Genomic DNA, 6000 nt, shown 5'->3' on the forward strand with positions numbered 1-6000 from the left:
TGAGACTCACACCGTGCTGTGTGTAAACCTTGCACTGACTGTTACTGAGACTCACACCGTGCTGTGTGTAAACCTTGCACTGACTGTGACTGAGACTCACACCGTGCTGTGTATAAACCTTGCACTGACTGTGACTGAGACTTACACCGTGCTGTGTGTAAACCTTGCACTGACTGTGACTGAGACTCACACCGTGCTGTGTGTAAACCTTGCACTGACTGTTACTGAGACTCACACCGTGCTGTGTGTAAACCTTGCACTGACTGTGACTGAGACTCACACCGTGCTGTGTGTAAACCTTGCACTGACTGTGACTGAGACTCACACCATGCTGTGTGTAAACGTTACACTGACTGTGACTGAGACTCACACCATGCTGTGTGTAAACCTTGCACTGACTGTTACTGAGACTCACACCGTGCTGTGTGTAAACCTTGCACTGACTGTGACTGAGACTTACACCGTGCTGTGTGTAAACGTTACACTGACTGTGACTGAGACTCACACCGTGCTGTGTGAAAACCTTGCACTGACTGTTACTGAGACTCACACCGTGCTGTGTGTAAACCTTGCACTGACTGTGACTGAGAGTTACACCGTGCTGTGTGTAAACCTTGCACTGACTGTGACTGAGACTCACACACCGTGCTGTGTGTAAACCTTGCACTGACTGTGACTGAGACTCACACCGTGCTGTGAGTAAACCTTGCACTGACTGTGACTGAGACTCACACCGTGCTGTGTGTAAACCTTGCACTGACTATGACTGAGACTCACACCGTGCTGTGTGTAAACCTTGCACAGACTGTGACTGAGACTCACACCGTGCTGTGTGTAAACCTTGTACTGACTGTGACTGAGACTCACACCGTGCTATGTGTATACCTTGCACTGACTGTGACTGAGACTCACACCGTGCTGTGTGTAAACCTTGCGCTGACTGTGACTGAGACTCACACCGTGCTGTGTGTAAACCTTGCACTGACTGTGACTGAGACTCACACCGTGCTGTGTGTAAACCTTGTACTGACTGTGACTGAGACTCACACCGTGCTGTGTGTAAACCTTGCACTGACTGTGACTGAGACTCACACCGTGCTGTGTGTAAACCTTGCACTGACTGTGACTGAGACTCACACCGTGCTGTGTGTAAACCTTACGCTGACTGTGACTGAGACTCACACCGTGCTGTGTGTATACCTTGCACTGACTGTGACTGAGACTCACACACCGTGCTGTGTGTAAAACCTTGCACTGACTGTGACTGAGACTCACACCGTGCTGTGTGTAAACCTTGCACTGACTGTGACTGAGACTCACACCGTGCTGTGTGTAAACCTTGCACTGACTGTTACTGAGACTCACACCGTGCTGTGTGTAAACCTTGCACTGACTGTGACTGAGACTCACACCGTGCTGTGTATAAACCTTGCACTGACTGTGACTGAGACTTACACCGTGCTGTGTGTAAACGTTACACTGACTGTGACTGAGACTCACACCATGCTGTGTGTAAACCTTGCACTGACTGTTACTGAGACTCACACCGTGCTGTGTGTAAACCTTGCACTGACTGTGACTGAGACTTACACCGTGCTGTGTGTAAACGTTACACTGACTGTGACTGAGACTCACACCGTGCTGTGTGTAAACCTTGCACTGACTGTTACTGAGACTCACACCGTGCTGTGTGTAAACCTTGCACTGACTGTGACTGAGAGTTACACCGTGCTGTGTGTAAACCTTGCACTGACTGTGACTGAGACTCACACACCGTGCTGTGTGTAAACCTTGCACTGACTGTGACTGAGACTCACACACTGTGCTGTGTGTAAACCTTGTACTGACTGTGACTGAGACTCACACCGTGCTGTGTGTAAACCTTGCACTGACTATGACTGAGACTCACACCGTGCTGTGTGTAAACCTTGCACTGACTGTGACTGAGACTCACACCGTGCTGTGTGTAAACCTTGTACTGACTGTGACTGAGACTCACACCGTGCTGTGTGTAAACCTTGCACTGACTGTGACTGAGACTCACACCGTGCTGTGTGTAAACCTTGCACTGACTGTGACTGAGACTCACACCGTGCTGTGTGTAAACCTTGCACTGACTGTGACTGAGACTCACACCGTGCTGTGTGTAAACCTTGCACTGACTATGACTGAGACACACACCATGCTGTGTGTAAACCTTGCACTGACTGTGACTGAGACTCACACCGTGCTGTATGTAAACCTTGCACTGACTGTGACTGAGACTCACACCGTGCTGTGTGTAAACCTTGCACTGACTGTGACTGAGACTCACACTGTGCTGTGTGTAAACCTTGCACTGACTATGACTGAGACTCACACCGTGCTGTGTGTAAACCTTGCACTGGCTGTGACTGAGACTCACACCGTGCTGTGTGTAAACCTTGCACTGACTGTGACTGAGACTCACACCGTGCTGTGTGTAAACCTTGCACTGACTGGTGACTGAGACTCACACTGTGCTGTGTGTAAACCTTGCACTGACTATGACTGAGACTCACACCGTGCTGTGTGTAAACCTTGCACTGACTGTGACTGAGACTCACACCGTGCTGTGTGTAAACCTTGCACTGACTGTGACTGAGACTCACACCGTGCCGTGTGTAAACCTTGCACTGACTGTTACTGAGACTCACACCGTGCTGTGTGTAAACCTTGCACTGACTGTGACTGAGACTCACACCGTGCTGTGTGTAAACCTTGCACTGACTGTGACTGAGACTCACACCGTGCTGTGTGTAAACCTTGTACTGACTGTGACTGAGACTCACACACCTTGCTGTGTGTAAACCTTGCACTGACTATGATCTCCGAGGGAAGCACTTCCTCATCCCTTTAATAGCCGCCAGTTAACAACTCTACAGCCTGGACCCACCATTTCTCCAGACGTTGTTATTGCCGAGCGCTCAATGAGGTGGCCGCACCGAATTTACCGACCGGGGTTAGGCGTGGGCGTTGCACTGGGAATACGTCGGGATCGGAGCGGTCGTCAGCGGCCGGGCGCTACAGGTTTGTGCCCCCGCGGAGCCGCTAATGAATGTTCCGTCGGGGCGTTAAACACTGCTCGCCCGGTCGGTAAACTCTTACGCTCCTGTGGTGTATGCAGCACACAAATCACTGACTCCACGCGGTCTGGTGTTAATCTAACTGCTGTGACCTTGGTCCTTTATTGAACAGCCTCAGAGTGACTCTCAGGTGTGGTGGTCAGCCTTTTATACTGCCTGGTGCAGGTACTTCCAGGTCTCCCAGCACAGCGCCCTCTGTGGTGTCCCATTGTGCTTATTATACATTTAAGGTACCGGGACGATACACACATCAGTACATAACAGCTCCCATTAACACCCCCACCGGCCGCTAACTGAGGTGGAAATCCAGCCCTTACAGCACATGGTGTGGGCGTTAGTGGGGGTCAAATCTGACTTTGGACCTGATCCCAGTTTCCTGCCGGACAGGTTAGGGTTAGAATGACCCCCTTGGATGTTACATCCAAAAGAGAAAAAAATATATAGCGCGTTTCATGACCTTAATACCTCCCAGAGCACTTTGCAGCCAATTAAGTATTTGTTTAAACGTCTAGTCGCTGTTGTAATTTGTGAAACACGGCAAACAATTTGCACACAGCAAGCTCCCACACACACTAATGTGACAATGACTAGATCATCTGTTCTTTTTGTTATGTTGATTGAGGGATAAATATCAGCCCAGGACACTGGGGATAACTCCCCTGCTCTTCTTTGAAATAGTGTCATGGGATCTTTTACAACCACCTGAGAGAGCAGACGGGGCCTCGGTTTAACATCTCATCCGAAAGACGGCCCTACCGACCGTGCAGCACTCCCTCAGTACTGCCCCTCCGACAGTGCGGCACTCCCTCAGTACTGCATCTCCGACAGTGCAGCACTCCCTCAGTACTGCCCCTCCGACAGTGCGGCACTCCCTCAGTACTGCATCTCCGACAGTGCAGCACTCCCTCAGTACTGCCCCTCCCACAGTGCAGCATTCCCTCAGTACTGCCCCTCCGACAGTGCAGCACTCCCTCAGCGCTGCCCCTCCGACAGTGCAGCACTCCCTCAGCGCTGCCCCTCTGACAGTGCAGCACTCCCTCATTACTGCCTCTCCGACAGTGCGGCACTCCCTCAGAACTGCCCCTCCGACAGTGCAGCACTCCCTCAGTACTGCCCCTCCGACAGTGCGGCACTCCCTCAGTACTGCCCATCCCACAGTGCAGCACTCCCTCAGTACTGCCCCTCCGACAGTGCAGCACTCCCTCAGCACTGCCCCTCCGACAGTGCAGCACTCCCTCAGCACTGCCCCTCCGACAGTGCAGCACTCTCTCAGTACTGCCCATCCCACAGTGCAGCACTCCCTCAGTACTGCATCTCCGACAGTGCGGCACTCACTCAGTACTGCCCCTCCGACAGTGCAGCACTCCCTCAGTACTGCATCTCCGACAGTGCGGCGCTCCCTCAGTACTGCCTCTCCGACAGTGCGGTGCTCCCTCAGTACTGCCCCTCCGACAGTGCAGTGCTCCCTCAGTACTGCCCCTCCGACAGTGCGGCGCTCCCTCAGTACTGCCCCTCCGACAGTGCAGCACTCCCTCAGTACTGCCCCTCCGACAATGCGGCGCTCCCTCAGCACTGCATTGAACCATCAGCCTCCATTTTTTATGCTCAAATATCTTGGAGGGGGTCCTGAACCCACAACCTGCTGACTCAGAGGTGAGAGTGCTGCCCACGGCTGACACTGGGGCAAGAAAGGGTTAATTGATATCACACATTAGGAACACAAAGTGGTGGAGCAACTCGAATAAAAACGCAGCCCCACCATTATTAATTCCAGCGACATTTAAAAAAGAGATTTACAAACCCAGACAGTCTCCTCTTGATGCTAATGTTATTTTTATCTGGGTGGAGTCAACGGCTGAGGCTCCCATGAGGTTGTGGCTACGAATGAAGCCTGCACACTCCAGCTCTGCATACCGAGCGTCTCAGCATGTCATGCTGTTTGTGCAGTTGGCGTGGTGTCTTTCAGTAACGTATGCCGGATCCTCCAGTCAGTCGCAGGCCAGCAATGCGTACACAGGTTTAGCAGCTCGAATGTCCCTGGAGATTGGCGTACAGGCTCGGTGTCAACATTGGTTTACTGTTTGTTCATTGTTTAAGGAACTCAGGAGGTGTATCAGCACAATGATTTGACTCGGTAAAAATATATAAATACATTTCTAGTGGCACACTGGAGTTTTTAGAAAACTAGGTCTTCAATCCCTTCTGTGCTCATTAATATGGGAGGCTGTGATATGACCTAAGAAGCCACTTCAGTTAACAGCACTGGCACCAGTACCTCCAGGTCTTTCTGTATCTGCACCGTGACACAGATCTGTCAATCATCTCACACTGTTTGGACACAGCCACATCTCCGAGCAATTGTTTGCGATCAGCACTCATACAAACACACATACCACACACACACACACAAATACATACACACACTCACACACACACAAATACACACACACACACTCACACAAATACACACACGCAGCCACACACACACACACAAATACACGCACTCACACACACACACACACACAGGCTCACACACACAAATACACACACTCACACACACACAAATACACACACTCACACACATAAATACACACACACACAAATACACACACTCACACATACACACATTCACACACACTCACAAACACACAACTACACACATTCACACTTTCACACACAGACAAACACATATACACACACACACACACACACAAATACACACACTCACACACACACTCACACACATACACAATCACAAACATACAACTACACACATTCACACATTCACACACAGACAAACACACACGCACACACACATATACTCACATACACTCACACACACGCAAACATATACACACACACACAAACACATACATACTCACACACACACACACTC

The sequence above is a fragment of the Pristiophorus japonicus genome, chromosome 13, assembly GCF_044704955.1.
Source record: "Pristiophorus japonicus isolate sPriJap1 chromosome 13, sPriJap1.hap1, whole genome shotgun sequence".
NCBI lineage: Eukaryota > Metazoa > Chordata > Chondrichthyes > Pristiophoridae > Pristiophorus > Pristiophorus japonicus.